Below are 12,821 nucleotides of genomic sequence, written 5' to 3'. Positions count from 1 at the left end.
CTGTTCTGTTCCCCACTCTGTCTCTAGTGGGTCCTCTCACCCCCTGAGCCTCTGGCCTGTACCCCAGTTCTTTTATGCATAAATAAAGAAATCTTTAAAAACAAAATAAAAATGAATGGCAACTGCTACTATCGCTTTATTTATTTATTTATTTATTTACAAGATTTATTTTATTTACTTATGCATACAAGACTTGGGGTGTAGGCCAGAGGCACAGGGAGGGGTGATGATGATGAGAGGATTCACCAGAGACAGAGTGGGGAGCAGAACAAGCAAATCTACTGAAATAAACTGCTGAGGGGAGCAGCAGGCGAGACAGGAGAGGTCTGCTGCACCATATGGGCCAGCTCCCTGGCTGGGGATCCAACTTGTGCTGCAGTGGCTCCTGATAGCTTCATATTGCTGAGACTTAACCCCTTGCACCACCAGGGAAGCCCTACCATCACTTTTTAAAATAGGCACTTTTGCCCCTGCACCCCTATCCTCTCTGCATTGGGAGCAGTTCTGTTACATCCCCTCTGACCCGGAAAATGTATGCCTGCTCCAAGTTCATCTCTACCTACTCCTTGATCAGGAGCACCTCTCAGCTGCTGAGAAACCACCAGAGACATTGACAGATAACAGCCTTGGCAGCTAGACAGCTCCGCGTCTGCTGGAAGCTACAGCTTCCAAACCAGCATCATATCAAGAGACATGGACAAAACAGCCAAGTTCATTGCGTCTGGGGCTGCCACAGCAGGGGCAGCTGGCTCAGAGCTGGGAGCCTCAGCATTGGTTATGCCAGGAACCCTGCTCTGAGGCAACAACTCTTCTCCCATGCCACGCTGGACTTGGCCTTCTCAGAGGCCAGGGTACTCTTTTGCCTTATGGTCACCTTTCTCACCCTCCTGGCCATGTGCAGGCACTGTCTCCACCTTTCATAGTTCTTTCTCCCATGTCTCCTCTGCCCTGTACCATTTCCTGTACCTCCCCAGGAAGCTTGGGGAAAGTGGTTGGCTCAAGTTTTGACAGGGAAGACAAATAAATACTGTATTAATATGGGGAAAAAAAGGCTCTTTTTCATGTGACAAATTTTAATGACCGCTAATAAAGAATCAGAAAAAAAGACTGAAACAAAATTATTTGCATTTTTATAGGTCATCCTTTGCTTTTTGGTTTAATAAAATATGGGTATTCTTTTAATAAATTAAATGTATGTACATTAACTATATTTAAAATCCACTAATAGATGGTAATAAGGTTGCTAATTAAGTGGGTGTTGAGGAGGGTGTAAAAATTGATTGAAAAGGGACACAGAACCTTTTAGGGTAACAAATGTTGTATTGATATATGCAATCATGGTTACATGTACTATCTACTTAAGTAGATATGTAAGTCATACCTCAGTAGAACTAATTTTTAAAAATCCAATGCTAAAAAATAAATCCAATGCTTTTATAGGTTGAATCCAATTGGTCCATTCAGCTGGAACCTGATCAGTCTATTCAGCTCAAAATGATTGTTCATTTACCATCTGGCTCCAGATATGAAAGGGAAAAGCCCCCTCACTGCCCAGACTGACCTGCACTGAAGTTAGGTCAGCTCTTGGGCTAGATGGCTCTGGTCTCAAAGTCAACATATTTTTTTTCTTTCATATTATCCTAGATTCAAGCAATTTGTATAGATACAAATTGTTCCAGTTGATTACTATCATTGATTTCAATATTCACACTAGGTATGAAAACTTTCCTCTCAGACTGATCTGTTTGCTTCTTCCAACAGGATGCATAAAATGCCCAAAGAATTTCTACTTCCTATCAGTAACAAAATGTACCAGACATTTCTCTGCCTGGAGATTTGGCACTGGCTGTCCTTCAAGAAATCCTGGTTCCTCTTAGTGAAGGAATTAGGCACTAGGGCCCATTTGTATCACCCTCAGTGACTGAAGTGTGTCCGCTGGTTACCAGCACAGCTCCCCTCAGCAGTGTATTTCAGTCAATCTGCCTGTTCTGCTCCCCACTCTGTCTCTGGTGAATCCTTTCACCCCCCCCCCCACTGGCCTGTATCCAAGTTCTTATTGCATAAATAAATAAATAAATAAATAAATCTTTTTTAAAAAATTCCAAAGTTCCTCAGGAAGATTTCTCTTAATCTGGGCCAAATGACTTCTTTCTGTCTCTCCTGGTCAAAAATCTCCTCCACAACTGTTTATATGCTACAGGTAGGAGGACGGAGGATACAATGGAGGGAGTGATTTAGAATGTCATTTAGACCATAGAGAATTTTTTTTTTTGATTCATCAGAATTGTGACTCTGGGATACCATTGTGCTTTGTGAGGTATAAGTCTCATAAGAACTTGCAATTCATAGGTAGTGGTACATTTAGTTACTTGGGCTCTAGAGTCAGAATTGCTGGCTTTAGTTGCTGTGTACATTAAGTCTCACCTGTCTCACCTTGGCCTTAGCTTCATGTCTCAGTTTCATTGTCCAAAAACTGAGGATGATTGAGTTTACTTCATTGGGCTGTTGTTGCTTAAATTAGATCATTTCCATAAACCTCTGTGAAATAATAGGAAAAATATATATATATGCATATTGGTCTCTGCCTCCAGTTCTTGATATAGAGCTCCTAAAAACCATGAATTTCTCAAATGATAGGAGCAACTTTTCCTCTAATATTTGGTCGTTAACCCTGGTTCCCGACACGGAACTCCTAAATCTCTTGAACTTTTCTGGGTGATCACAGTGTCTTTTGTTCTAATGAAGCAACTCTTGGTGGGCTCCAGGATGGGGCTGGTCACCAGAAAAGCCCAAGTCATAAATAGAATCTTGGAACTTTCAGCTCTAGCGCTACTCCTTCATCCTCTGGGAAGATGAAAAGGGTTGGGGACTAAGTTGATGATCAATCCTACTTACAGGATGAAGCCTCCATAAAATTCCCACATTCTGGGATCTGGGGAGCATCTGGGTTAGAGAACACCTTTACAGGCTGGGAGGGTGGTGCATCCCAACTCTTGAACATTCCCCTATGTGTCATTGTCTGGATGTTCATTCATATCCTTTATTATAACCTTTATAACAAACCAGTAAACATAAAAGTTTCTGTGAGTTCTATGACTTCCACAAGAAAACTTTCACTGACATTCCAGTTGAGATAGGTCAAATCTCCTTTCTATTCCTATTCTGTATAGAACTGACCAGAAGTACAATTTTAGAAATTTTTACACTGTTGATCCATTTACCTGTGTATCTGCTTTCCCCAATCTCTATAACCATATTTTCTTTTTTTTAAAATCAGCCTTAACTATTTGTAAAGTTTATTTATTTATTTATTTTAAAAGATTTATTTATTTATTAATACAAGCACTGGGTACAGTCAGAAGCGCGGAAGGGTGAGGGAATTCACCAGAGGCAGAGCGGGGAACAAAACAGGTGGAGGGACCAAAGTACACTGCTGAGGGGAGCAGCGGGCGGCAGGAGAGGTCTGCGCGCCATGTGGGACCCTCGTCCGGCGGCCGGGGATCGAACCGGTGCCTGTGCTGCAGAGGCTGCGGGCAGCTTCGCAACCCAGCGCTCAACCTCTGCGCCACAGGGGAGGCCCTCTATAACCATATTTTCCATTAAGGGCCACTGTCATTGTATTTCAGTTTATCTATTATGAAGTACCATTCAATCATTACTAATATTTGTGTCATCAAATACTAGTAGCTGACCTCAAAATAACTCTGAGCGCAACCAGCAATCAGGGATTGCTGATCTCTATATAATTCAATTACCTGGTGTTGTCTGCAAGTTTTAGTCACAGCTCTTAGGGTGAAATAATTTGTGTTCATTTTCTATTGCACTTGAGAATTAGAGTTTTTATCTGTACTAAGTAGTTGACTATGTCCACTGAATAGACTCCATTGAATGACCTAATGTTTCTGGTTAATAGCCAATAGAGCTGAGTTTCAAGCATCCCAGTACTTATCAGGACTAAACTGTAAGCCTTTAAGAGCACCTCATCAAAGAGATTGTTTATTAATAAACTGGCATCTGTTTTGTTCTGAATGGCTCCCAAGAGAGCCAGGAGAATTAAGCATAGAAGAAATTCCAGTTCTTCCTAACCCCACCCTCAAGAGACAATTGAATGGATCCCTCTTAACTCCTAACATAAGGCTATTAACAAGAGGGAGACAGGGTGCTAATTTATTGGGTACAAGTAGACAAAGAAATGCCCTAGGCAATTTGCAGCAGGTACTTTAGGATGAAAAGACTATGCTGGGAGAAGCTCTAATTAATGGAAGATTCTTGGCTTGTGAGGAAAATGGTCTAGTGGAACATTGGAGCGTCCTTTGAGGGTTGTTTGAGAAACAATTGGCCTCTTTGAAACTCTCCCTGCTACAGAGCAGCTTACTATTGTGAATGAATTAGATATATCAAGAAATAGATTGTTAAAGGAGGACTTCAACTTCAGTGATTAAGTGGGTAAAGAATTTGAAGAAAAGGAACAAGAAGTAAACAAAACATATAACATTCCTCCTGACTGGTAATTAGGAAAAAAATGTCAAAAGAAAGCACATTTAGGATTCCATTTGACCCTTTTCAAATAAAGAAAACTATGTTTAAAATAATAGCCCCATGATCAGAGGGAGGGAGGGAGGAGCACAGGGGACTGAGGTGATGGTGCACAGGTGCATTGGTGAAGGAAACTCTATGGGGACTACACCTGAGGGGGTGGGGGGAAGCAAATATTGTTTAAAAATGGAAAATGATGTAAAAAATAAAAAGGATAAAAAAATAGCCCCATTGATGATATGATTGTGATAAAATTGAGGTAAGAATACAAATGAAAATAGGAGTACCATTTGAAAAGCAAAATAGCCATAGCTAGTAATAGTCTTTAACTTAGTACTCAATGACTGTTAGTATAATTACATAGTTGTACAACCATCACTAGAATCTAGAAGTAGTCTTGAAGATATTCATATTCTTGAAATTACTCTTGGGTAAATAATCATAATAGAACCTTCCTGGTGATGCAAGGGGTTAAGCACTGCATTATGAAGCAATCCACAGCCTCTGCAGCACGAGTTTGATCCCCGGCCAGCCAGGGAACAGCCCACATGGTGCAGCAGACCTCTTCTGTCTCGCCCGCTGCTCCCCTCAGCAGGGTATTTCAGTAGATCCTTCTGTTCTGCTCCCCACTTTGTCTCTGGCGAATCCTCTCACCCCCCGCATCTCTGGCCTGTCCCCCAGCTCTTGTATGCATAAATAAAAAAGTCTTTAAAAATAATTAATCATAATAATAGTTATCCCTTATTGAGAACTAACGAGGACCAAACATTTACATGTAATTTATTTCTTTTAATTCTCTCAATGAGAGGTTGGGGACTAACCACCATTATAGGCAAAGAACAGGAGGGAGAACCAGCTAAGGGGACTGAGAAACAGCAGCAAGTTAGATAGAAGGAAAAATATGGAGAATGTGGAAACTTGGAAATCTAGTGAAAAATGGATTTGAAGATAATGGGAATCAAATTATGTCCAATGCTACTGAGAAGCTGAGAAAGATAAGGACTGAATAATGACCTTTATATCTGGCCAAGTGGTGATAACTAATGACCTTGATGAGAACAGATTATGGAGTTACAAGCATAAGGGCTTGATTAAATGGGTTGAAGAGAAAATGAGACAAGAGAAAATAGAGACTTCAAATACATACAACTTTACAAGGGATCTTTTTTTCTGTAAAGAGGAGCTGGGAAATAAGGTAATAAGCAGGGGAAGGTGTGAAGTTCAAGGGAGATATTTTCAAGATAGTAGAAATTACAGCATGTCTAAATTCATGAAAACAATCAAACACAGAGGGAAATTCTGATGACACAGCATGATGATGTGACAATTCCATTGTTACATGGAATTAACATCTTTATCCTGAGAATGGTTGAAGTACATCATTGAGATAGATGGGATCCTCTCTCACTAAGTGGAGTCATTTGGATGAGTCTTATCCATATTTGGATGTGTCTTATCCACTGGGTACATCTACCCAATGTCTCCATTTCAAGTAGTTCCTGGGTCCAGCCCTAGCTATACAGAGATGTGCCACACCTCCAAGAACTGGCAGTTAAGTTGACTAGATGATAAGAATAGAAGAGATTTTTTTTGTCTCCCCTCATAGCACTGATTTTGTCCAGGGAAGCTAATAACTCAGGAGGAGAATATTATCACATACTTGGCCACTGATAGGTCCATGGGCATATGGTCTAATCCCATCTCAATCATATCTTTTTAAAAGGAATGTAGGCTAATGATCCCATTTCCTATAAGATGTGAAAAAGAAATTGTATAATCCTGGCGTTATGGTCATTAATCTTGGGACAACAAAAGAAGTTAGTCTTATGATGAAGCCAACATTTTAGAAGGCAGAGCTAAAGGATGAAATTAGATCCTGTTAAGCTGGTGGATCTAGCCTTGCCTAAAGTTCAGCACAGTCCTGAAAAAAATTTCAGTTATATGGAATAATAAATTTCCTTTATTGCTTAAGCCAGTTTGGATTAGATTTTTTTAAAAAAGATTTATTTATTTATTTTTACAAGCACCGGGTACAGTCAGAAGCACGGGAGGGTGAGAGACTTCACCAGAGCCAGAGCGGGGAACAGAACAGGCAGACTGACGAAGTACACTGCTGAGGGGAGCAGCGGGCGCAGCAGGAGAGGTCTGCGTGCCATGTGGGACCCTTGCTGGTGGCCAGGGATACAACTGGCACTGCAGAGGCTGCGGGCAGCTTCACAGCCCAGCACTCAACCGCTACGCCACCCGAGGAGACCTGAATTAGATTTTTTTTTTTATTACTTGCAACCAAAGCACCCTTATTGAAGAACAAAGAAAGACAAAGTTCTCTATTGGGTTGTGTGTTAATTAACCAAGTTTATCACACATGGATTCTGTGCTAAGCATTTGCTAAGGACTAGGATACAAAGAACAAAGGGATACAAAGAAGCAAAGAAGATTGTGTCTTCATAGACTAAAAACAACCTGGAGGCACCTTCCCCTTCCCAGGCTGCAGGGCCCTTTGTTCTCTGCAGTGATTCCATCCTCTCTTCTCAGAGTAACCTCCTGCCTTCACCATATGGGCCCTCCTCTAGTCAATTTCCTCTCAAAGAAAATTTATCTTACCAGTTCTCCTTATCTTTGTCAGCTAGAGATCAGTTGTGGAAACTCACACTACTCTTGATATTTCAGGCAACAAAGAATTCATTTCAGGGAAAGTTGTTTTGACAAACTACTAGAAGAGTTGAAAGACTGAAGGGCAGGGGAAAGTCATCATTTGCTATTAGTCTTGCCACTAGCTTTCAAAGAGTCAGAAATTTTAGGAATTACAATGATTTTTGCTGATTCAGGCGAGTGATTGCTGGGGAAATACTTGGACGCCCCTGATAAATCTCTTGTCTTCCTTCCGCTGCTCAAGGAGCAATGATGTACGGCTTTTACTGCCCAAATCTCATATGAACACTTTCATTAGCTGGAACTTCACTGGTAAGGGATTTTAGAAAATGTATATACTATATTTTCAGTTCCTATGATTTGAGGGAACAGCGAAGTGGGTAAGTGGTGTGAATTTCCAACAATCTAACACACTCGTCCACCAAAGGAAGAACCTAATTGCTTTCTTTGCAAGTCACAGCATAGATGCACTCTGAAGACAGTGGGGATTTTTCCTGGAGCAGATTTCTAGAGAGAATATTTAGCCTAGAATATTGAATAGCCTAGAATATTCTCTCTAGAATATTTCTAGAGAGAATATTTAGCAGCAGATTGGACTTGCATAAATGAGATGGGGAGCAGCAACTTCACTCAGGAGTGATTCATGCAGTGCACTCCACCTTCATGGAGTCAGTTATGGGATTCTCCAGACTGTAGCCTCTCCTCATGCACCATGCAAACAAGCTGGCCTGATGATGTGATATGTACCTCCTGCTCACATACAGCCCCAGGTTCAGGGCTAGGCTTATTGGAAAGACACATATACAGAGGAAACTTAAACTAGCTCTCTCTATAGGTAGATGAGTGGGTAAGCAAGCATCAAAAGAAAAAAAGAAAACAAGCAAACAAAACAGGTTCTCTATAAAGGTATGAAACTAGTGTCATCATTAACATCTGTTTTCAAGCTTTGAAGGAAGAAGTATTTGAACTTATAATTGATTAAAAGAAACAAAACTAGAGCCTTTAACTCTAGTTAAAGGCAGGAAAGACAGCTTTTATTTAGTACTATTACAATATGGGAGAGATGTTTTAGTAAATGTGAGTTCAACTCCAAATACAGCAAAAACTGCAGGGAATTTGGAGGTAAAATGCTGAGTGAAGGGGTCAGTGGAAGAAAAATTACTAAGGAAACATTAAGGGTAGGGGGATTCTTGACAAATATATCTAACCGTATTCTTGCTAAAAGCAGACCAAAGACTTAGCCATCAAAGATGGAGAATGAGAAGTTGATCAGATATCCATGGTAATCAGATATCAAGGATTGGGGATGCTTGCTAAACTGACTTAGCAGGATTATTGCTGAAATTGGAGTAGGCAGACTGGGGACAGAGCCCAAAGATGAGGCATAGTCAAAAAGAGGCCTCCGAGGAGTCTGTTTAAAGTTTGGTCAAGGAGAGTCTTTGTCAGAACTCTGTACATTGCCAAACTGCCAACTGGATGTGAGGGCAAAGTAAGAAACCTGTAAGAACTTAAAATGCTTAATGTCACATACTCTAGGAGGAGAAACTGCTCATAGATATACTTTGGCAAAATGAAAATGGAGTCTAACACAGAGGACCAGATGGGACATTAAGTCATAGAGGTTAAAGACGTGACATGAAAAAAGCTTGGGAAAGGATAAAAGAGGCATGAAGTCCCAGCACATGGAAGACTACCTTTTGTAATGACGTAGGAAAATAATTTCAATACTAAGGGTCTAGTCACATTATTTGGTTCTATAACTAATATTTATAGAATTTTAACATGGCAAATGTTGGGTTCTGGTTTTTAATTTTAGTCAATCTATATATAAATTAATTTTGTATTTAATGTAGTCATAAAAATAATATAAACATTTATAATAATTAACAATATTTAAAGATACTGAGAAATGGAAAGAAAGGAAAATTGGTTAATTTATTTTTTTACTGTGGTGAAATACAATTTAAAATTTATAATTGGCAAACCAATAATTATACTAATTGAAGAAATCATGATAAACATCAAGTAAACTAAATAGTAGGAACTGTTAACAGAAATGCCTGTAGGAAGTGAGACTTACTAAGAAATGAACAGAAAGAGAGGCAATAGATGCTTCTTTTATGCCCTTCTTACAAATTAAATATTGTGTGCATATGTGTTTGTAGATGGTAAAAAAAAATTCAAAAGCCTTAAAAGATGTGTCAGTGTTACAAAAAAAGAGATGTTCTTTTCCATTGGGCAAAAAGATAAAAGTATTTTCTCAAAAAATTTTAGTGTAGATGGCATGTCTAATAAAACATTCTTTTTATATTATTTTTGTAGCTCCCAATAGTTAACAAACCAAAAATATTGGAATTACTTTTATTCATTATTGCCACCAGTATCATGGCATTTTTCCATGGCCCAGATGACAGGAGTAGACTGTTTCTCAGTCCAAGAGTATTTACTGTGTGTCGCCACTTGTGAAACCTCTAATTATCATATTGAAAAGTCATTAGGAATCTAGATCTCGATTGTTAATAAGCATGTTTTTTAATGGCAAGTGACAATATTTTTTTAATCTACAAAAGGCATTTTTATTTTGTGTACGTAAAAACAAAACTGGAACCTTTGCGCATCCAGATACTTCTATGTTCCCACTGTTCCTTTTCTGTTCAGGGAATGGATATACATCTTACATACTAACATTCAGTATTTTTTAAAGTTACATTGAAATTCAGGTTTTGCAAGTTCTCTTTTCCTACTACAATATTAATAAGCTTCAGAGGTTACTTATTAAAATAGCAACCTAGAATTGACTACAGTGAGAGAACTTGACTTGTTTCTCGCTAATGGTTCCTTTTAAAATTAAGTCCAGAGGAAGTAAGAAACTCTGTTGGTACTTTTGTACATGAATACTTTTTTTTTTAAAGATTTATTTATTTACTTATTTATTTATTTATACAAGCACTTGGTACAGTCAGAAGTGAGGGAGGGTGAGAGAATTCACCAGAGCCAGAGCAGGGAGCAGAACAGGCAGACTGACGAAGTACACTGCTGAGGGGAGCAGTGGGCACAGCAGGAGAGGTCTGCACATCATGCGGGACCCTGGCCAGTGGCCAGGGATCGAACTGGCGCTGCAGAGGCTGGCAGCCTTGCAGCCCAGCGCCCAACCACTGTGCCACCAGGGAGGCCCTGTACATGAATGCTTTTTAACTACTTGATTTCAAAATGCTGGGGTGGGAGAAGGTGAGCTGTTAAGAAGTCAATGGAGGAGACAGACCAGAGGTTAAGTTTTGTGGGATGAACTGTACTTGTCCAGGTAGAGTAAGGAGAGCAAGCCTATTCAAGATGGTAAAAATGATTTGGGAGAAGGAGAAATAGGAGTTTTCAGGTTTAAAGTCCAGCCTTGCTAATGTGGGATTAAAGGGAGGTGGATTTGGGAAGATAGCTTGGGTTTTTATTTTGGTCACAAAAGCTTTGACCACATCCAGAAAACTAGGGAGAAGTGTTGAAAGCTTGCTTTTACTTTTGTTTCAAGAAAAATAAGCTTCTCATCCTGATAAAAGCAAAACATTTTTATTGTAAAAAATTTAAGTGATACAAAAGGAAAAGCACAAAGAAAAAACATTTCAAAAACCCTAGACCTCATCATCTAATAATAACTGTTATTAGCATTTAATTAACATCATTATGAATATCTTTCCATGCTCTTATATAGATAGGATAGCAAATAAGTATATAAATAGGTACATCTACTTGTCATTATACTCACCAGCAGGAGAAATACCTTGATCACAAAGATGGTTTTCCTACAGAGAGGCTCATCCATTGCACTCGGGTGTGCTAACCCAAAAGTGGGAAATGACTGCATAATTTAAGGAATGGAGAAATGCATTTGCATTCTCCCCTGAAAAAAATAAAATAAAATTTTAGCATAATATATGTGTTATTAAAAATTTCAAAATATTAAATTCAAGGTTACTTGAACTTAATAGAATAGAAAGAAGCTTTTTAAAAAGCTGGACACCAAAAAGGGTTTATTTACTACAAGAGCTATTTTTCTTAAAATATCAAAGTAAGGTTAGGAAAAGAAATTTTGATATTATGTTTTTTTCTTTCAAAAAAACCTAATTCATTTATTTCTTTATTTTAAAGATTTATTTCTTTATGTCTACAAGAACTGGGGTACAGGCCAGAGCAGGGAGAAGAACAGGTAGACGGACCAAAGACACTGCTGAGGGGAGCAGAGGGCAAGACAGGAGAGGTCTGCCGTGCCATGTGGGTTTCTCCCTGACCGTCCAGGAATCGAACCCGCGCTGCAGAGGCTGTGGACAGCTTCACAGCACAGCGCTCAGCCGGCTGTGCCACCAGGGAGGCCTGGCCCCTCAATTTTTAAAGTCTAATTTTGTCTTATTTCTTAATTGACTGAATTTCATTTTCAAGTATTTCTCTTTTCTATGAGTTCTTTTATATTTGCAGGACTCTGCCTAATGCCTTTATTTTCAAAGGACATCTTGGGTGGGTATAACATTCCTAAATCACACTTTTGTTCTTTTAGAACTCTGTAGTCAGTGCTCCATTGTCTTCTGTTTCTGGGTGTTAAGAAATCTGAGGACAGCCTATGTTTTCTTATAGGTGATTTGCCTTTTCTGTCTGGATATCTGAATATCGATAAATTAATATATGGCTCAAGATTGAGTTTTTATCAAAATGTCTTGTTTGGACATCACAAGTTACAGATTAATTCATCACTTTAAAGGAAACTTTTGTTTTTATATACTTGAATACTTTTGTGGTGTTTTCATAGTGTCATGGCTAATACTCTGGACTCTAAATACTTCTTTTATTTCATTTCATGTGCATAATCTAATGATTTTGAGTAAAAATAGTGTTGCAGCCATGAACATTATATACATACTTTTCAAAAATACATAGTTCCTTTTTAAATTCCTATTTATTCTACACTTCCAGTTCTAAAATGTACTTAGCCATGTCCATAGCATGCTAAACATGGCTAGGAAGCAGCTTTTGAGAGACTTCGAGTAATTGTGTTCCTGCCAGTTGAGCTACCTAACTACCAAATGTCAGTTTAATCTCACTAATGTATATCAGTGATATTTACTATCATAATTAATTCTTTTTGAAAATTTATGAAATTATAAAGATAAAAGATGTTTTCCATGAAAACTTAGCTGAGTGCTTTGGAATGGCTTCTTGGAGGCAAGTTGTTAAAGGTTGTTTTATTAGGTATGGATGAGAACTCTGTAGTTGGAAAAAAATATATACATCTAGAAGAATTCTGCATTCAGATTGTTTCACATGCCTCCAGTTATTGTTCCACTTTAAATAAATATTTAAAGAAATTATAGATGAATTTTTATAGGCAAGAAGCACAAATCACTCCAATAAACACTTCAGAGGCCCCATAATCACAGAAGTCTGAGTCTATCTCAAAAGGTGGGTGAAGAAACTTACACTTTTAATCTTTAGTTAAAAGAAAATGCTTACCGTATACAATAAACTAATTTTTTCTTAAAACAAAACTGTATATTGTATAATGCTTATGATTATGCATTTTCAATTAACAACTAACCACAAATCCCAAAAGCATCATATAAAAGGGCTTCTGGTGGGTGTGTAGCCAGTTTTTC

At 38.6% G+C, this 12,821-nt stretch overlaps 1 pseudogene across 1 annotated transcript; it reads left to right on the top strand.

Annotated features, from left to right (window-relative positions):
- The first annotated feature begins 530 nt into the window (after positions 1–530).
- On the top strand, positions 531–923 carry LOC311176622 (ATP synthase F(0) complex subunit C2, mitochondrial-like; annotated as a pseudogene). The gene has a single exon. The product of its transcript is annotated as an ATP synthase F(0) complex subunit C2, mitochondrial-like (transcript).
- The last annotated feature ends 11,898 nt before the right edge of the window (positions 924–12,821 follow it).

Source organism: Talpa europaea (genome assembly GCF_964194135.1).
Source record: "Talpa europaea genome assembly, chromosome: 9".
Taxonomy (NCBI): domain Eukaryota; kingdom Metazoa; phylum Chordata; class Mammalia; order Eulipotyphla; family Talpidae; genus Talpa; species Talpa europaea.
The sequence above is the reverse complement of the archived record's forward strand: the minus strand, read 5'-3'. Positions and strand labels throughout refer to the sequence as shown.